The sequence below is a fragment of the Onychostoma macrolepis genome, chromosome 25 (assembly GCF_012432095.1).
Source record: "Onychostoma macrolepis isolate SWU-2019 chromosome 25, ASM1243209v1, whole genome shotgun sequence".
In the NCBI taxonomy this organism is placed as follows: domain Eukaryota; kingdom Metazoa; phylum Chordata; class Actinopteri; order Cypriniformes; family Cyprinidae; genus Onychostoma; species Onychostoma macrolepis.
The window spans coordinates 6406352-6429266 of record NC_081179.1 but is presented as its reverse complement, the minus strand read 5'-3'; positions in this window follow the sequence as shown (position 1 = coordinate 6429266).

The following is a 22915-nucleotide window of genomic DNA, read 5'->3' as shown; positions in this document are numbered from 1 at the left end:
TAAATGGTGATTGATCTATGCATATTTCTCTCCTGATTCAGACAAGATGACTTTTTCACTGGAGAAAGCAATATTATTGATAGAGGAATCTTTTTTTCAGCTGGAAGCAATGGTTTAAAGGTTAAACTTTGAAATTTTAGGTTTATTTCTTACAAATGCGCAGCATTTCACTTCACAAGACTCTTGGACTGGAGTGGTGTGGATTATTTGTGGATTCTTGTGTTTTTTATCAGCTGTTTGGACTCTCATTCTGACGGCACCCATTCACTGCAGAGCATCCGTTGGTGAGCAAGTAATATTATGCTAAATTTCTCCAAATTTCTCCAAACTCATCTACATCTTGGATGGCCTGAGAGGGTGACTACATTTTAAGCAATTTTTATTTTTGGTTGACTTGTTTCTTTAAAGGCGTGCTGCAGGTAATTCAATATAACTTGCATCTGTTTCACACAGCAAGCGCAATAAATCATGTCCAGTTATTATTTACAGTGTTTTCTCATACACTAATGAGGTGTATGCAGTCGCGGATTCAGCAGTGATTACAAAACCTCATCAGACCATGTAACAATAAACGAGAATTGAGTCAGGCAGATCAGAATTGTACGACCGAGCATGAATTCAAAAGAAATAATGCAACTGCAATCATCTGCGTCATCATCTGGTTCTTTCATTTTCCACAGAAACTCTGCATTGTGTTTAATAAGAACCAGATCGAAGCTATCAATCAAGGAAATTAAATATTACATGAAAATAAACACGCCTGATATCACACTACTGATTATGTCACGAGCTGATTTCGCTCACGGTTCACACTGTGACAAAATCGAGCGCTGGAGGGTTCAGGCTTGATTGTACAGTCATTCATTTCCATGACATTTTTCCTATTGCAGTGTCGAATAGTGGAAGCCAATTAGTGACGAGAGCTCATTATCTCTCCAGAACGAGCCGAATGCCATCTTTTAATATCTCTAAATTAGCTCCAGGTTTGTAAATGGTATGGCTGGTTGTTGATCATCATGTTGGTTACTATGTTAGCTGCAAAATTCTTTAATGTTTGTCAGCTAATGAACATAGCCTGTCACAAACATGATTAAAATTCATCTGACTGCACTAAAGGCAGATGATCCTAATATAACACAAACATACTGTATGCTGCTACTCACAGTTTGGGGGTTGGTAGGGTTCTTTATTAAAAGATACAGTAAAATCAGCAGTATTGTGAAATATTATTACAATTTAAGATAACTTTTTCTATGTGAATATACTGTAAAATGTAATTTATTTCTATGATGCAAAGTTGATTTTCAGCATCATTACTCCAGTGTTTAGTGTCACATAATCCTTCAGAAATCCTCCAAATATGCTAATTTGCTGCTCAAGAAACATTTCTTATTATCAGTGTTGAAAACAGTTGTCCTGCAGCTGCTTCATATTTTTTTCTGAAATTTTTTGATGAACCAAATTCAAGAGGGACATTGTCATTTTTAATCAATTCAATGCATCCTTGCTGAATAAAACTAATACCATTAAAAAAACTGCAGTGCATTAATATAATTATTAGTATTATTATTCAAGTTCAATAATCTGAATGCAGTCAGACAATGCAAAAAAAAAAACTAACAAAAAAACTTTTCCATTAAATAAAACAAATGTATTATTTAGAAGCAAATCATAAAATTATCTCAAGACCAAGACAGTCAATTGGGAAAGACAAAGCATGACATTTCACATATGTTAATTTATTCCCCATTACCGAAATTCAGACATTATTAATATGCAATCTGTGACGACTTCTTCCCATTAAAGCCAAATAACAAATGTTTAATTTTAATAATTAATTCACAGTCTGATGCGTGCAGCAACAGGAGAACGAGAAAGAGTGAGAACAGAATAATGTTCAGAAAATGTGTCTTACCACTTTAATAAGTGTTATTTTCACCGAATAAGATAATACGTTATAAAACACATTGAAGAAAGTTTCTCAAAGATGACGCTGATGTGTGAAAGGGGCCGTACACATACACACATCACTTATTCTTTAGACAGTGTTTTTTAAATAAAATAAGTATCGGCTGTATACAAAGTGATCAACATTTGCTTTTCAACCAGTGAAATATTCAATAATCTGAATATGGAAGACCTAAATGAGACCCCATATCTCTGGGACTGAACGATGGAGGGCCTTGAAAATGAGGATTCCAAAAGAAAAGTTTAATAAGGACTAGAATCTAAAATCATATTGTGATATCTTTAATACTTCTTGAGTTATAGGCACACAAACTTTGGAAAAATAATATTTATGGCACTCAGACAGGTGTGTTCAATGCAGTTGTTTTGATGGAAGGAAACAACATACATTTCTAGGTTTAATATTATTTGTTCTTCAGACTTTCCTCTTTAAAAGTAAAGAAGTGTCATATTTTTGCAAAGTGAACCACATTTGGTTTTTGACCACTGAAAATGTGTACAATTTACCGATTTACTCCTGGAGCCATATTGAAATTCCATTATCTCTAGAACTGAACCATATATGGCCTTAAAAATGAAAACACCAAAAGGAAATTTTGTTAAGACCCAATATCTAAAACGGCATTAAGATATCCTTTATACTTTTTGAGTTACAGACATGTGAACTTTGGAGAAAAACTTGAAAAGTGCTCTTTCCCCATTTTTGAATGGTCACCACTGGAACACAAAGCAACAAAGATTGCTAAAGTCAACAGATTTTATTAACAGACCTACCAATCTCTGTGTAAAAGTAGCATTATGATGCTGCCATCTTTCTGAAGTCATTTTTAACCCCCTGTAAATTGACTCTGAATCGCAGGTGAAAATTGACATTTTGACCCCCAAAAATCCAAAATTTGAGTCGGGGAAGTTTCTGAAATTTGGTTGATTTGACACGGAATGACCCTTAAGTAATCAGTCTTTTGCATGTAAATACAAAAACAATCAATAATGAAAGAAAGTCATACAGGTTAGAAACGACATTAAATGATAATAAAACGTTCATTTTTGGGCAAACTATTCCTGTAACACATCCGACAGAGTTGTATTTGACACCGAATCTCTGACAGCCAGTAATGGCCACTTTACGGACACAGATCCTGTCAGATCTTTTCATATTTTTTTGGCATGTTTAGATCTTGATTTCATCTAAAATGTATTTCCATGAACATATTACAGATGAGTACATTTCTTCCTGGCTAATCTTCCTGTCAGAGACTGTGTGCGGCCGCTGAAGGGTACCAGAGGGACAGCCGGGTTGTGTCTTTGATGGACGTCTTGTGTTATTGGCGTCTGAGCTCTTTGAAGCCGTTTGATTCGGTCTCATGAGGCATGAGCTCGTCTGACTGCAGTTATCTGCTCTACAGCTGCACCTCCGGGGGACGGAAACGAGTGCTTTACCTCCTCCCATGATTCCCTGCTTACCTTGCTGTGCACATATACACATAAAAAAGCTTTCAGTGCACGTGTGTGCTGTGGTAAAGATTTCAAGGCTGCATTTTAAACACATATAGAGGAAAACAGCAGATGACAGAAGAACCTGCGGCAAAGCTTTGACGTGTATCTTTTAGGTGAGAATACCTTTATTGCACCTTTCATTCTCTATCATTGTCTCGACAGACACCTTAACAGCTTTAGTTCATGCTTGTCTTACTATGTCTGAAGATCATAGTTAGTAAACACCAAAAGAAACAGATCAAGTTTAACCTTGTCTTGCCTCCAAATGTATAGAGGTGAGATTTGCTCTATGAAGCATTGTCACTCATTATTCTAACACGTAACAGCATATTTCCCAGGTTTAAGAGTAATGTGGCCATTTACACCAGTGAAAAATTATTTAATAAATCAATTTAGCATTCAATTTGTTTAAAGAAAATGTTTTACTGTGAAAAAAGCAATATGTTGATAATTGAAAAACAACAAACAATGAATGTAATAATAAATATAACAAAATATATGGCATTCATTTAGAAATAAAAATGCAGATAAAAAGATTTATATATAGATAAATATATATAAAAAAATTAAAATTAATAATATGATTAACACATACGTGTGTGTGTGTGTGTGTGTGTGTGGTTATTAAAATGTCCATTATTTATTATAAATTTAGTAAAATACAAACAGATAATTTAATATATGAAGTCTTATATACTTTCATTTATTAAAATTTCAGAATTCATTAGTCATCAACATTAAGTCCATAAATATATTTTAAAGTATTTATAAAAATACCAAAATATTTATATTATAACTTCTGTAACAAAATAAACATATAATAAATACAATTTAATATTTACATTAACTTGATGTGTAATATATTGTAGCCTAATTGATGACTTATACATCTTATAAAAAATAAATGCATTTATAACATAAAAAAATCCATAAAAAGTATATTTGAAAGAAATTACTGCATGCTGCACACTGGTGGTGGTTGAGGAGAGACCCCCCCCCCCCCACATGATTGTAAAGCGCTTTAGGGTGTAATGCAATACACAATAAAGCGCTATATAAATGCCTCATTCATTCATTCATTCATTCATACTGTACATACATACATATATATGCCTCAAGTGATTTATTGATATTGTAAATGATTATTGTATGGCACTTTTTTATTACTTGTTGGAGACAATCAGGACACGAATGGCTAAAATCCCATGTCACCTTGATGAGCACCTCAGCCTCAAGTATCCTGAGTGGAACCTAATCAGTGAAAAACCAGGAGTTTCCAGCACATAAGTGACCTCACGGCATGACAGCCGCTCCGGCCTGCGCCAGGACAACTGCTCCAAATCAAATTACCCACTGCAAAATAATGACTAACAGCGGAAACCAACCCTAGCACTTCTGGAGGAGCCCAAATGTAATTTTGTGTCTCATCTCATTATCTGGTATCGCCGTTAACTTTATGATTTTCAATTTCTCCTTTTCATGCTTCATTTCCCCCAATTCTACCGTGTGTTTCCCCCTGATAAGAGCCGCATACTCTAATTGACACTAGAGATAAAGTCCTGAAGAACAGCAACTAAACTGTCAGTTTATTCCCCAAATGTCTCGCTGCTGTATAAGGTTTAAGTTCTCAAAGCATTTCTGCCGTAACACGAGATGCAATTTATCCAGAGGCATTTCAGGGTATTATAAGGAGTATTTGTAATAGTTAAAGCAGTTGAGACTTTGTTTATTGAAGTAATATTCTGTGCACAATATTGTTTCTCTCAAAAACACCAAAAGATTTACATATTTCCCCTACATTAGTCCACCTGTAATTTTAATCAAGATTTCTTGCAACAACAAAAAAAAAAAAAACATAATTTAAATGATTTTTCACCCTCTCTTGTCCTTAAATTGTGGGAAGCAATAAGAATAACTTCCTAACACTGATAACATTGTTTATTTGCATGTGCTGTATGTGAAGTTTAAATGCCTAATTCACTAAATCAGAACTATGTAAATCAAGACAAATGTTGCAGTTCATTTCTGAGTGCTAAGTTATGGATGACACAGGAGACTACTACAATCTAGAGTACTTTACTGGGACTGTAGAGCCACACCAACACTGTGACTGAGCCTCAGCCTTGAAGTGATAATGGAAATATGCTTGAGTTGCTCAGCTCCTTTCAGTCATTTGCTGAATTACAGTTGCCATGAGCAAAAGAAAATGTGCATCTATATATACAGTGTTTATTGTGCAAGGCATAGTACTATCAATGAGAAGGTAAAACATAAAATAAAATACATGATGATGTACATAATTCCAGAAATTAATTACACTGTAAAAAAAAAAAAAAAAAAAAAAATCCAATTAACAAAATGTTGGAAGGGCAAAAATATTTAAGTTGAACTAATTGTATTGCTTGGGCTTAGTTAAGAAGACATGTTATTATATTAAGTCTGCACAAATATATTTCAAAAACATTAAATGAATGGTTATTTTCAAATCCAGTCAACATTCAGAATGCTAAATGTTGACTAAACTAATAAAAACAAATCCAGCCAACAGATCCATTCTACACGTGCACGCGCGCCTGAGTGACTTCGCGGGAGAAACAGCGCCGCCATCTTGTCAAGTTCACGCGTCAGGTAAGTCCCACTAAATAAATGTGATTTTTTTTTTTTTAGACTAAATTTAAAGAGAAAATTACGACGGCGTTTTAGTGTCGTTAAAAAATAAAAACAAATCCAAGATTACGAGATTAAAGTCGTAATACTTCGAGAATAAAGTCGAAATATTATGAGAATAAAGTCGAAATACTACGAGAATAAAGTCGAAATGTTTCGAGAATAAAGTCGAAATGTTTCGATAATTTAAATCGTAGAAATTAAAGCTATAATATTTTGAGAGTATAGCATATTGCGCATGCAAATGGCCCGCATTGAGAGCACCGGGAGAAGTTGCCAAGCCACCGGGATTTATTTGAATATTGTTGCGTCCGAGCGGCCGCATCATCTTACTGGGATGTCAATTTTAAGGACTCCCGGAAACAGCTTAATATCAAGAATATGATATTTATTAACAGACTGAACAGGAACAACTGTTTATCTTACATCAGCTCACACACTCACTCGACATTTCTTTGGGGGGCGCTGTAGCTCTGTCATTTAACCCTTTTTTAATACACTACAAATATATGTGGGATTATTAGCAGAAATCATACCATGTGTCATACTCGCGGGGACAGTATGCTTGGAAATAATATTTCATGTCTTCCATTGCATTCGTTATTTGTAGTGCGCTTAGCTTTGTGCTTTTAGTGCTTTTAATATAAAACAAAGTCTCAGCTTTCAAAATCAGTTTTATAACGAAACACAAATTATGTGTCTTACAATAATGTGATTTTCAAGATCTTTAATGTTGCATGACAGATCGCTGTATTTATGTGAATCAATTCATTAAATTATTGTGAAAATTCCACCTGCTCCGCAAAAACGTCCCAAACTTTCACTCCTCACATGTAGCCTGTTTAATTAAACAGCAATAAAACATTCTAAAGGTTGAAGTGGACTCAAATTTGTTAACATGTTATATTGTTGCCTTTTCTGCTGTAAACGTTAAGTGCCTATTCACAAACTGTTTTATTCATGGTATACTGTAAATGATGACATAATATTTAACGTCTTCCATTCATTATTTGTAGCGCGCCAGCCAACCAGTAATCACGACAATTTTGTGCTTTGTTGCTTTTACACACAGCTCAGCTTTCAAATTCTGCCAGTTTTATAACGAAATACAAATTATAAATGTGTTTTGCTCTTTATTTCAAGTTTATAGCAAGATATAAATTGAAGGAACGAAAATGTCTCGTGGTTCGTTATTGTAATCGGAAAGATGATTGACTCACATGCTGTTTAACAAACACATTATTGTAATATAGCCTACATATTGTTTGTATTTTGCTATAAAACTGACAGATTTTGAAAACTGAGATTTGGAATATCTCCCGGTGCTCTAAATCCGGGCCATCTTTTCATCATTTCCGCAAAAGGCTAGAATAGCCTATCTCAAAATATTATAACTATAATCTTTATTCTCAAAACATTTCGACTTTATTCTCGTAATATTTCGACTTTATTCTCGTAGTGTTTCGACTTTATTCTCGAAACATTACGACTTTATTCTCGAAACATTACGACTTTAATCTCGTAATCTTAGAATTAAGTGTCTCGTTAATTTTTTTAACGAGGCACTAAAACGCCGTCGTAGAAAATCATGCAACGTATTCGATTTTTTTATTTATTTATTTTTTTTTTTTTTGAGTGGACATTTAGAAAGTGTTTTATGAGTTGAATATCCGAAGAAAAGTGTATATTTAAGTGTATGTCAAGCTCAGGCATCAGGTAAAGTTAAGTCAGTGGCACTGAATAAATATTCGTACTTAACGTTAGACTGAATTTATCAAAACGTATATTAAAAAGGAGTAAATGTTTTATGTAAAACGTATATAGGCCTATTTATACACAAACATACAACATATAAAAAGATCCAATAGGCTAAGCGTTATGTGTCTGAGGGAAATTTAAGTGAAGGGAATGTGGACCTCTGTTTAATGCATAAAACAATTAATGTCAAAAGCTGTGTTACTATAATTCTTTTTAGCTAATTTTGGCGTGTTGTATGATCATTTTTGTGTTTCCATGACGTGAAATGATATGAAGAGATCGCGCGGTCTTTCTCTCTTTTATAAGCCATTATGTTTAACCGAAATCTTTGAAACGTGTAACTTAATGTAAACCACAGTAATGCGCTCATTTGAAGTTAACATGGGCGTGTTGAATTGGTTTTCGCGTGTGTAAACTTTTGCAATTGTACCGTGAAGTAAAAAGAACAACAAGCCACGGTGAAATGCCGCTCTTTTCAAAAGGGGCGGATTAACTATACACGGTGTTTCTGGTCTCATGAACGCGCTTCGGAAGAGAAGTGTGTCGTTCCCAACAAAAATGAACAACTGAATAGTTTCACAGGCCGTTCAAAGCGTCTCAGTCAGTTCCCTAGGTAGTTAATCACTAGATAGTGCACAGGAGTTCCTGCACTGGGAAAGACCTTGGCTCAGTAAACACTGGGGCAGTTAATCAGTTTCTAAAAGTCACCACTGATATTTATCAACAACAGGCAGGACCTTTATATTTTGATATTATTTTTACGCTATTTAAGGTAACTTAGCCCTATAATATGAAATGTACATGTTCTGTTACAAATCCAGTCAGCATCAATGCTCCCTGTTGTGCAATGGATTGTGGTATTGATTTGTGCAAAAAAAAAAAAAAAAAGGTTTCAACTTCTGTTGCATCACAATTAACTGATATTGATACATTGTAAATTATTTAAAAGGCATCATTTCATTTTTTGAACTTAAAATGTACTTTTCTTTCTCCATCAGGGTGTGGTCAAAGGTTTCATTGGTGCTTTGTCATCATTGCAAGATTTCAGATGCAGCCCAGTCAGTTCTTCCAAGGAACCAAAAACTGGCACGTGACCAGACCGCTCCACTGCAGCTACATAGTGTGTGTACTTTCAAGACTAGGAGTTTATTGTTTTCATTTCAGGTAATATGTGTAAATGTTTACAGTTTTTACTACAATTGCAATGTGCTTTATTGTTCTCAGTGGCATCTAATATTAGTCTGTTTCATTCTTATTCCGAGGTGAATGTAGCCACCCAGATCCAGTCTATATCCAGATCAGATGGTCACTGCTGTCACCCAGATTCAGTCTGTATCCAGATCAGATGGTCACTGCTGTCACCCAGATCCAGTCTGTATCCAGATCAGATGGTCACTGCAGTCACCCAGGTCCAGTCTGTATCCAGATCAGATGGTCACTGCAGGTCACCCAGATCCAGTCCGTATGCAGATCAGATGGTGGATCAGCACCTAGAGACAACCTCTACAGCCCTGAATGTCAGCAGAGATCATGTCAGCTAGATAAGCCCTAGAGACAGATCGCCTCCGAAGACCTCATTGGCCATTGGGACAAGACCGCGAGAACTAGACAAGTCCTCTGCTCAATCTGACCTGTGTTGCAGCCTAGAATTAAACCACGCCATGCTGGTTTCATCTGGCCAGAGGAGAACTGCCCCCCGACTGTGCCTGGTGGCTCCCAAGGTTTTCTACTCAATCTCTGTCACTGATGGAGTTTTGTGTCCTTGCCGCTGTCGCCTTTGGCTTGCTTATTTGGGGATGTTTGGCTGATTGCACAGACATTATTGGAAGAGAGCTGAACTGGATGATGCCAACACTGAATCACCAATGAACTGACCTCAGTTGGAAAAATGTATGCATTGTCCTTTTGCATTATTGACAAACTATTTTCCTGTTTGACTCTGTAAAGCTGCTTTGACACGATCAGTATTGTATAAAGCGCTATATAAATGGTGACTTGATTTTATATACTGTAACACCTGGTTCATTTTTTCACTTCTGCCTCATTTTAAAGATGTAATTGTGAACAGTAGTAATATTTGTAAATGTTTATTTGCTAGCATGTTTTTTGTTTTTTCTTAGTTCATTAAACAAAGTTTAAACTGAATTTTGCAGTTGTATTACAGATGTAATGTTTGTCAACTGGAGCTTTAAAGGGATAGTTCACCCAAAAATGAAAATTTGCTGTTAATTTACTGACCCTTAGGCCATCCAAGATGTACATACATTCCTGTATGTTTAGTCTGTATGAAAAATGTTATAAATGGAGATTGTTATTAAATAAAGGCTATTATGTGTTGTACTGTGTGTGTGTGTGTGTGTGTGTGTGTGTTTAGTGATTGATAAACACCAGTTAATCATTTTTAATAATTTTGTTAAACTATAAAAATATATGTTTATGTAGTTCCCCAGCAATTTCTTATGATGACCAAATAATAAATCTTAGTTGAGCTAACATACAAAACACAGAGTAAACTGTTCAATTTTAATTGACATAACTTGCTGTAGTCTTCTAAATGTTTGACCAATTAAAACATTTTAGTTGAATGGACTATAAAACTAGTTCAGAAAAAATTTTCTGTGGAACCAGTTACTAAATAATAATTAGTTGAAAGCGCTTGAAATGTTTTACAGTGTAGATTTACTTTTCAGATATTTTATATTTTATAATATTTTATATTTATATTATTAATATTATTTAAACTTTTGTATTTAAATGGTATTAATTATTATTATTATTTAAACAAATAAAGATTTACATTTATTTAGTTTTTAATTTATTTTATTATTTCATTATATTAGTAAATATAAATATGTTATTATCAATATTACTATTTAAACTTTATTTAAATTGTATTATTATAATAAGTATATTTACATTTCAAATATTTTAATTTCAATTATTAATTATTATTATTATATTAGTACTTTAATATATATATAAATAAACACACACACATACATATATACACACACAACTGAATTTAATATGTCTGCTTTTACTGAATGACAACAATAATAATACTTAAAATAAATAAATAATTGAGTGAATAAATACATACATACATACAAGTATTTAACTAACTCCTTGAATAACTAAAAACCTCTTCCACAATTCTTCTGGGTTAACTTTTCTTTTCAAAATGTCAAAATGAAAACATTATTTTTTATTATTGAGTCCACAAATTCCCCAGTAAAAAACAGACATAACAACGTGTTCAGCATAAGCATAAATGTTCAGCAAAGTTCATAGATCACTATTACCTAAATAACACAAAAAGATCAATTTACATCAAAACTGTTCTCACAAATACTGATAAACACATAAAACTTCAAAATGAAAAATGAAAATGTGATTTCAAGAGGGGCATCTCATGCCAATGACAACCTTTTTACCCTGCATCAAACTTTCAATTCACAAGAGCAAGGAAAATCCTGTTTTAAATATGTCCCTCTAATGCAAAAAGTTTGGTTTGAGCGTCACAGATAACAACTGAAGCACACACTTGTGGCCTCTAACCTCAGCACAAACCAGTGCTTGAGTCTCTCTGCTGGTGATGGAGAAAAGAGGACAGCATTCCGAGAGGAGGATTTTTCTATAGAAAGAAAATGAGAGAAATCTTTCAGAAAGAGATGGCCTCCGTTGAGTCTCCTTTCCAGCTGAGGGACTGCTGGCAGGAGGTACAGACCCAAGCTGTACAAATGCAGGTAAAATGTCAAATTCTGTCCCACTGCAACAAGAATACCTGCCTCGTGTCAAATGAGCTTTTTCACATGACTCACTGTCAAAGTATTGACATGCGCACACAGACTCATATATACTGTATAGCTTTAGTCTTCTTGTATAACTAAGCATTTCTATGACTGATCGTCCTCCATCACTGGAGACCTCAGCTGAAGAGACTGTAGCGTAATTCTGCCTGGAAGCTCAGATATAATTTCTCAATAAACACAATGACACTCTCAGCTCCTGTATGCCGCCATATTCTGCCGTTCATTCGTGGACTGGAGACCAATAACTGTCAGGAATGATTTGGCTGCCGTGTAAAAGGGACCCTAAAGGACAATTGGACCTGCTGGTACCAGAGAGGGTCCAGACGATTCTCTAGGACAGAAAACAGCAGCCTGACATATTTTACCGCACTGATTTCCTCAATTAAACTGTCAGCTTTCCACCTATTATCATGGATGGAAAAATGAAAGAACTGCGAGAGAGAAAAACATTTCAGTGTGAATAATTAACAGGATATTCCTGGCCACTAGCTGTGATATTTTTACAGTAGTATAGTGTTTTTACACAGTTTTTGTAACCTGATGCAAATATCCTTTAAAGTCAATCAGTATTTCTTCATATATTCATTCATTCAGTCATTCATTTTCAATCATACAGTGCATAATCTTTCAAATTCATTCAAAAAACACTGACAAAAAAAAGAATCATTTGCTTGTAAATCAGAATGCACTGGTCACACTTCATTGCATTTTTGATTCACTAAAATAGATAAGTGTAAACTATTTGTGAATCAGTAGATGTTGATTCAGTAACCGCTCAGAGGAATCGCTCAATTAATAAATTTAAAGAATCCATAAACTGATTCAAACCAGTAAATAGAGTCTTTTGTTTGTGAATCAGTAGATGTTGGTTCGGTAACCGCTCCGAGGAATCACTCAATAAATGAATATACAGAATACGTTAGGCAAATTCAAACAAGTAAATTGAGTCTTTCTGTACAATTCATTTATAAAATTTGTTTGTGAGTCAGACTATAGTAGTTATGCTGTATGTTTTTGATTCACTAAAAACAGCTAGGTCATTTTTTTGTTTGTGAATCAGTGAGAGTCAGATGCTGATTCAGTAACCATTCTGATGGATTCAATACATTAATTCAGCAAAGTATTCATCAGACTGATTCAAACAATTCATTCAATTTATTTAGAATTATTAAAGGATTTGTTTGTAAATCAGTCTACAGCGGTTACACTACACGGTTATTGATTCACTAAAATAACCAGCTCATAACATGTAAGTGAATCAGATGTTGATTTAGTAACCGCTCTGGTTGCGTTTCCCAAAACCAGCGTAACTGTATGATCGTTAGTTCCATTGAACTCTATTGACAACGACAGAATTTGCGACCATAGTTGCTTTTGGGAAATGCACCCCAGATTAATTCAGTAAATACATTCAGTGAAGGATTCATCAGAATGTTTCAAACTGGTAACTTAAGTCTTTTTGAGCTATTTATTGTTTGTGAATCTGACTACTGTATGTTTTTGATTCTAAAAATAACTGGTTCATAAGAGTCATTTGTTTGTGAATCGCGCTACACTAAGCTGCTTGTTTGTTTTTGCTTACAGCCCACAACTCGATAGAAAAGCGTGTATTCTTACCATTATTTCACTGTACACAGTCTTTTTATCTCTTCACATTCAATTCAGACCGCAAAGTCCCATTCACAGCTCAAGTAAAACACGATTTCTTCTGCAGTGGCATGAAGCGGTGCAGGAAACACTGATGTAGGGAGAAGAAAGTCTGCCTGTGGCTCTCTCACTCACTCTCTCTCTCATACACACACACTTACTGGAGTTGTGTCCAGTAAAAAGCACTTAGTTACTGACCCATGGGCCGCAGATGAAAGCCAGAGACACTTGAATGATAAGGTCATAGAGGAGGGAAACCTGCAGCGTCAGGGATTTGAGTCCTGTCATTAAACTCCACAGCTGAAGATCACATTATAGTTTGACATTTTCTCTAACCTGTCAGTGAATATTTCTGAGAGGATTAAACGTCTTCTAAAGTCACTGAACATTAAGCTACGGTGCTAAATGACAACATCCGACACCTCAAAGCAGATGCTTCCTGGTCATTTGCCAGCTATTTCCCTGCGAATCACAGGCTAGTTGTGCTTCTGTACCTTTAAGACTGCTATATAAAAACGACCTCTGCTATGATTGGCTAACCTCAGCGTACTGCCGTAGGTCACATTGTCGTTTATCAGGCCAAGGGAAGTTGCTGAATACTGAATAGGTTTTGATATGTAAATGTGGCTGGTAACATTCTGCTCACTAGTCACACACTTCACCTACCTTTTAGGCTGTACTGTATATTGCACTTGTTTATATTGTGTTAAGCTGAAATAATTGGTTACAATGAGGCATTACAATTGAATGAGGCCAATTTATACAAATTTGAATAGCCACAAGATGTAAACATGTGTTAATATGATTTTAGAGTAAAAAAATAAAGTCTTATCAATAGTGCTGTCAAATCGATTAATCGCGATTAATCCCATCCAAAATAATAGTACATAATATACTGTACATATAAATATACACGGTACACACATTATGTAAAAACAAACTTGTATTTGAATGTGATTAATTGCGATTAATCGATATGACAGCCCCATTAAATATATTAATAATCATTTAACCATTTCTCGTTTCATTTATTTTTCTCTTATCGGTCATTTTTCAATAATACTGTATTATTATACTTTATTTTCCATTGTTGTCTTATCTTATGATTTTGTGGTTTCAAGTTTTCATGACTTAAGAGATAAGAAAAAGGCGAAAAATGCGTATACTCTCGTCTCGAGTAGGTACTTATTTTGCATAAGTAATTACTTTGCTACCGCTAAAATGTATAGTATGAATGTGTGTAGCATGAATGTAATCTGGACGTATACATTCATTCACCACGACCTACCAGAATCAATTGCATCACTTCATTGCCATTCACAAATCCTCTCTCGTAGCCTCATGGGATAGTATACTGTCCATCATATGCACGTTTCAGCCTACGCCTACCATGTAGCAAGGAAGTGTGCAATTTCAGATGTAGCCAATGTCTTCATTTCAAGGTTTTTATTGTAATTTTTCCATTGCTGTTGCTTGTGTTATAGTCACACTTGCTGGATTTGTCCAACAAAGTCTGAGCATTGAAACATACGCAACAATGATTATTTAGTAAACTAAATTTATTGTCTCCTGCTTCTGCTCCGCCATGGCTTCCTCCGTCTGCTTTCTGATAGAAAACCATTATAGTTTTAATACAGTAGACAAAATGCAGTAAAATAATGGTAACACTTTACAATAAGGTTCATTACTTAACATTAGTTAACTACATTAGTTAACATGAACTAAGAATGAACAATACTTCTACAGCATTTATTAATCTTAGTTCATGTTAATTTCAGCATTTACTAATGCATTATTAAAATCACAAGTAGTGTTTGTTAACATTAGTTAATGCACTGTGAACTAACATAAATAAACAATGAACAACTGTATTTTTATTAACTAACATTAACAAAGATTAATACATACTGTAATAAATGTGTTGATCATAGTTCGTTCATGTTAGTTAACACATTAACTAATGTTAACAAATGACACCTTATTGTAAAGTGTTACCAAAATAATGATCTAATTTTCCTAATGTGAGGACTCAATCTAACATTTTGCCATCGTCTGCAGAATGTTGGCATGATCTAAAATATTTGTTCTTCAGCGGTTCTTTGGGATGGTTGAGGTGCTATATACACTATAAAAACGGTGAAAATGCTACAGTAAAAACCTGTTAAATGGTTAACGGTAAGTTTCCCTAATATATACGGTGAAAAACTTTAATAGACATTTCAGACAATTTTACAGTGAAATACCGTTTTTGGAAGTGAAAAAGAATGTAAAATTTACAGGGAAAAACCGTAAACTGATGTTCCCAGAATTCCCTGCGTTGCATTTCAAATTGGATGTTTTTTCTTTGGAATAGCTGTTTCTTCTTATTTTTTCTTATCAGTTGAATAACTCAGTTTTATAAATCAGTTTTCTAATCAGGTTTTTTTACCGGAAATTTTACGGAATTTTTTTTTACAGTATATATACACTGTTAAAAAAATCCGTAAAATGTACGGTAAAAAAACGGCAGCTGTGGTTGCTGCAATTTTACCGTAAAAAATGCGGTAACATTTTAGGTTTTACGGTTTTTAACTTAAATTTACAGTTAAATACCATAATTTCATTAACTGATATAATGTTAATATACCAACCTATTAAAGTACTGAAATCTGTTTTGTACCTTTGAAATACACTGATAACCACCAAATGCAGGTGGTGATGAGCAAGTCACATGATGAACCAAAGCCCATCACAAGCAGCTTTTAAATAATAACATATATCTAAGGTGCACAGTGTCATTCACACAAGCACTAAACACCATCATGGTGAGACTCATTAAACTGAAATATGCAATAACCATTCATTTAACATTAGATGTAACATACAACCCTAATAAACATAACTGATAATAAAAAAACTAAGAAGAAACATAGTTATTTCAAACAAAAAACATCAAATTCAAACAAAATTTGAAATGCAACGCAGGGAATTCTGGGAATGTCAGTTTACGGTTTTTCCCTGTAAATTTTACAGGAACTTACCGTTAACCATTTAACAGTTTTTACCGTTAAAAATCACAGTCATTTTTTTTACAGTGACCGTAATAAAGAACCTGTTAAGCCCAGTATGGTTCTTTAACGGTTCTTCGGCTGTTCTTTGGGGTGGTTAAGGATATATATAACACTACTGCAGCGGTTCTCAATCCCAGTCCTCACGCCCCCCACTCTGCATATTTTCCATGTCTCTCTTAGTTAACACACCTGATTCAGATAACCAGCTCATTTGAAAAGAGCTACGTGCATGAACTGTGTTCCGATTGATATGATCCCTACACAGTGTTCATTGCTCCCTACTCCCTGAGCAGGGGAAATCCGTTGAAGTTCACTTCTTCGGAACATTCATTCACGGATTTGCGCTGCAGCGTCTTCACACATAGACAAAACTAACTAGAGTGTGACAAAAATGCATATGTAAATAAATAAAATTTAAATTCACGTCTCGTACACTTTAATGACCTTTAAATGGAACTTATACGCTCACTTTGATCTGGAATCATGGCGGAATATCCGGTGATGTCCACTTCGCAGGGCACTTACGTTCGAATAGAACAAACGTCTGAAGCGATAAGAGAAACATACAAAATGTGCAGAGTGGGGGGGCGCGAGGACTGGAATTGAGAACCGCTGCACTACTGCCATATAAATAACCCATTAAGCCAATGTAAAGTTCTTTAAAGGTTCTCTAACTATCTCTTAGTCTCTTAGTTTGGTTGGGGAAAGGACTAAAAAATGGCATTAAAATAGAGTGTATTTCCTGAAGATATTCTGGTTCTCAACCTTTTTGCCCTCAAGGCCCCCCTATAAGGAAATATTCCAGGGCCTCCACATGAGACTTTTTGACCTCAGAAAGACATAAAAGTGATTAAAAACAGCTATTGCCATGGTAGTAAATTTGAGAGTGGAGTAACATACTGTATCTAAAATTTAAGGAGGAGAATGCGGTTCCTCTTATGGTTTTGAATATCACCATTTGACAAAGGTGCTGTATAGAACCTTTAAAGATAGGTGCTTTATAGCATTTAAAGTGGTTCCCCTAGGATTACGAGCCAATGAACCACCTTTATTGCTAATTAGTGGTTTTATTATAAGTGTCACAATTATGCTTTTAAACTTGGCCCTATTCACATACATTGTAAGTGCCTCACCATCACCTTTGATTGTTGCTTTTTTAATGAAAACGAGAAGCAAGCCAAAATTATTTTTTGTGCTAATCAAGATTGCATCACCAAAACCAGAGAGGAGAGTAGATTACGTCAGTGGATTGAACTTGAAAAATGGTGTGTACTGACATCTTTCTGCAGTTGAAACAGGATACCTTCTGATGGTCATTCATGTTTATTTCTTGCTATAACTAGTAAAGAGGAAGAGATGATCGCTTCATATGCTGCTTGAACTGAGGTGCTACAGCAATCTGTCATATCATCAGAGCCACAAAACAGTATTTAGTGTTTGAAATGATTAAAAATGGACTAAATTTGAAAGCTGAGACTTTGTCTTTTCTGTCGGTGCTTTGTCAGTTTTCTGGTAATGTATTTTTCACTATTTTTTATTAGCGTGAGAACATGATGTGTGGCGTGAGAGCACCATGGCTTGTTTTGTATTTCAAAACCCCAAGAACAATTCAATTTACCACAATAAGACCCCTTAATGAGCTGTAATTTCTTGCCATTTATGGGCTGTGAAAGAGTTCACTGTGGTTGGTAGTTCTGACTGAACCGTGAACAGACATCAGCCTGTAAACCCCCATAGATCTGCTCACTGGCACCCTCTGATCTCTCTGAGCCCATGTAAGACCGCTGGGTCAGACAATAAATCCCCACGGGCTGAACCGCACACCCCATCATCTACCCAGGACACCGGGAACACCACTAACAACTAGCCGACCGAATCAAATGCTTAACATGATTTACACAAGTACGACGTGTTCCAGGACCATCCTTCACTTGACTCACAACACCATTTCTATCAACCTATCACCGCTGCATGATTTTAACAACACACTCTATAAAAAATAAATGTTCCAATTAGAGACAAAAAAAGGTTTCATGGCCTGATGCAACAAAAGAACCTTTTTAAGACCCACAACTTGTTAGGGGCCTCTCAAACAGGAAGAAATCTAACCATCAGCAGCTATTTTTAATTGCTGGTATTTGAACAAAAGCATGAGGTATTAAGGCAGGGATTTTCCCAGAGGTGCACAAGTATAAATAATAAACATAAAAATAGAAATTATATATTAACATTTATAAAAAAAATTATAATAATTTAAATGTGTTAAAAAAGAAATAAATGAAAGTATACAAGTATAAATAAGAAATAAATGTATAAAAATACAAAAATAACTGATAACAAACCAGAATTAAAATGAAAAAAGTAAAATATTATATTTAAAACAATAATTTAAAAAAAATAATAATAATATACTAATATTAAAATATCAATATATAAATGCATTAAATATCAAAATTAAAAAATATATTAATTAATTTACCAACAAATACATCACAAAATAAAAGATTACGGTTTCATTCTAAACACTGGTTCAGAAAAAAAACAAAAACAGGATTAATTATTTAAATTTACCTTTAGTCATTTAGCAGACTTGTTTTTTATCCAAAGCAACTTACAAATGAGGACAAGAGAAGAAATCAAAATGAATAAATAAATTAAGAATATTAATCATTTTCTTTGGGTTTTAACATACCACAGTACTCAAAATGGTGGGTAAAAGCATGAGTAATAAAGGGAATAAAATTGGAGCAACCAATCTGGGAAAAGTAATCTCCAAAGAGCCATAAAGTCAACTGAAGAATCTCATACAAACAGAAACCACTTCCTTCCAGGTATCACTAAGAACCACTGAAGAACCTGTTTTTTAAAATAATTTTGCACCATTCAATTCTTAAGAGCAGGTTTAGAGGCTGACAGAAATATTCAAGGAACAACAAAGAATGTTCTTGAAGAACTTGAATCAAATTTGGCTGAATGTGACAACACATTCACAGAAAGAGCATCCCCACTCTCTCTCTCTCTTTCTCTCTCTCTCCAAGTGCTCGTCACTCATTGAACATCTCACTCCATTATTCACAAGCTCTTTACCATGAAAGTTCAACCTTAGTGCTGCTGGAATGAAAACACGATACTCTCTCACGAGCAGTTAGCCGTATATAGAGCAGATGTGACTGCAGAAATAGACCATCAGCAGTTTCAGCTCGAGCTCTGAGACCAAAACAAACGGCTTGTCAGGAGAAATGAGGCAGCCCTTCATCTCACACAAAAATCACAACAGCTAATGCCACAGTCTAGGGCCTACGTAAGCACTACGCCAGTGTGTGTGTGTGTGTGTGGGGCACAATGTTTTAACAAGGTGTGACATAATGGTCCTAGACCAAAGGACCAAATCACAGCCAATCAGATGTTTGATGCTTAACTTAAAATTATGTGAGAATGGGATTTTAGACCAATAAGATTTCACTGTGGGTGGAGCTATTCAGCGACTTGAGCTCATGTGACAGATTATCCTGGAGTGACTTATATATAAACATGAATTCAAAATTTGAGTTTTGTGACTTATGGTCATATGCAAGCTGATTACAAAAATGTAAGCAATAGAAAGCTTCTATTCCAATTAAACAGACCCAAAATACTGACTGACTGTGTTAATTCTGTATAAATTTAAATTAATTTAAATTTAATTTAATTTAAATGTGATGTTAATTAATGAAGATGAATTAATGAAAATAAAGTAACTGCAAAAATAAAATAAAATAAATAATAAGTTATTAACTGTTAACCTAAAGAGAATGCATAAATGTTACATAACTGAAAAATAAAAATAGAAATAAAAAGTGATATCAAATTAAAAATATATGAATGTTAAAAGTTGCAAATAAATAGTTTATTGGAGTATATTTTACAAGAAAATACTATTTCAGTCTTTCTACTTCATAATTTCATGTTTAATTCAATGTGTTACTGGCCGTTTATTTGTCAAATTTACTAGCAATTTCTGAGTGAACATTTTTGAACAACATTTTTTTCAGTAAAAAGTAAGTGAATTGTAAATATATTTAAAAATAAAATAAAAAACAAAGAAGCCGGAAAAATCTGCACATTTAATTACAAAAAAGCCCAACTTCCTATTTCTAAAGAAAATTAGTAAACACAAGGAAAATAAAACTGTGCTCATCAAGCTATTGAATATAGTTTTTAAATCTTACCTAAAAGTGTATTTTGTGGTTGGGTAAGTCTGTAGTAATTATAATTAGCTACCTTATATTAACAACAACAGAATTGAATAGGGAACCCCCACAAGGATATTTATAAAAAGTTGTTTGTGCGTTTGCTTGTTCACTCTTTGTCTCCTTTACCATTTACAATGGAATTTGATCATGGGGAGGAAAGTCAGACGACTATTGATTTAACAATCAACAGCCCTTTATTACCAGACGGCTGGATGCCTGTATGTCTGATGCACATGGGGAAATTGGATCATTTGAAAACAACATGCATTTCAAGTTTAAAATGCATTAATTCCTGCTCTTGATGAGAAATGTCTGTAAATCAGGTGAGTGAACTACAGGCTATAAATGAAACAAATATATGGCTATAATAAAAAGGCGAACCTTAACCGCCCTGGTTTCCTTTAAGCTCTATCTCCACCCATAAAGACACTACCTCAGTAACACAAAACGAAAAGTTCGCCTAAATCAGGGGTGTCAAACTCAGTTCCTGGAGGGCCGGAGCCCTGCAGAGTTTAGATGCAACCCTAATTAAACACACCTGATCCAGCTAATCAAGTCCTTCAGGTTTATTTGAAAGCTACATGTATGTGTGTTGGAGCAGGGTAGGAACTAAACTCTGCAGGGCTGCGGCCCTCCAGGAACTGAGTTTGACACCCCTGGGCCCTAAATGGCATTTTCACTTCAAAGAACGATTTATAGAAAATGTCGAGCTCAAAGATCTAATGTAAGTATTCCAACAAAAATTCACACAACAAATTTTGTGGTCTAAACCCTCCACAATCATTGACTGCATGCGCGATTCTCATCCAGTTTGTTTACATTATTTACGTTCACTGTGCGGTTTAAAAATATTAATTTTGACCAGCTTTATATCATTATATAAGCATATATAAGAAAATTTGTTAATCTTTGAACATGCAAATTTGCGGTAAATTTCAGGGGAGGCGCTATTTATAACGGACAATGGACCTTCTTACATTGCTAATGTGACCTCACAGTTGGGTACAAAAAAAAAAAATTGTAGCCTGTGTCTGTGTCCACAATAGACCTGTATTATGCCAATAGCACAAAAAGTCCATGAACTGCAGCCAATTTAGATAAAACAGGTCATTTTGTGCTCGAAGTGGCTTTTAGCAATATTCCTTCAACCGCAAAAGTTTACCGTGACCCTGGTTGAAATACAGTTCTTGAATGAGCATCAGGTTATTCAGCACTGGCCTGACGCTGCACACATGGCCCAAGGTGAACACGCGTGTTTGCGCGCCTGACAGCTGACTCATGCTCTGCCATGTCAGGGAGCAAGATCCAGATCCGAGGATTGGAACGGCATCCAGAGCACCTCATCACAACGCCACTGACCCGAGGGGAACCGATCCAAACAGAGCAAATGGGTCACGCAGTTGAGCTCCATACAGGCCGAGCGTCTCCCTCTCCGCCCCCGTCATTTCCTCTGATCCAAACACAAACTGACACCTCATAAACATCCTGTCAGAGGGCTTCATCTCACTCACGTCCCGCTGCCTCTCCTCCTTCTCTCCGCTGAAGACAATAGATGCATTAATTACTCAGAATTCAATCTGCGCGAGAGAGAGACCCGCGACCCGCACGCTCAGGTTAAAATGAGCAGCCCAAAATGGATGAATGCACATTTCATTCCATTTAGAAAAGAGGTCTTTTTCATATTACAGACTTTCCTGTCACTGCGCATTTAATTCTCATTGTGTTGCGTATCTAATATTCCATTTTATTTTTCTTATTATTCAGAGAAAGAACATCCTGCACTTAGACGTGAGACAAGATGAGCATCTTTATTTCTAAAGAGCAGTCTGGGGTCAGTGACAAATAAAAGATGTCCAGGATGATGAAAAGAAAAATGTTCTTCAAATCTAGAAGTGTGTGTGACAAGATCTTTGAGATGTAACATCATTATTTTTTTTTAAATGATCAATTTTTAGTACAAAAATGTTTCAATTAAAAACAATTATCTTTTATTTAAATCATTTTGTACTTATCTAAAAAGTTCTGGAACTACCAGCTCAAAAGTAATAAAATACTTTCCTTTGTTTGAACATCTTTAATACCTTCCTTGAGATTTCATGTTATATATAAAAAAAAAACTAAATATTTAGAGCCAAAATGTTTCATTAAAAACTATTATTATTACTGATAGTTTTATTTGATCTAAAAAGTTTTGTGACTACCAAATAATAAGAACTAAAAAAATGTATTTTGTTTGAAAATCAATACCATCCCAACAGGCACACAAGACGTTAATATTTGGTTA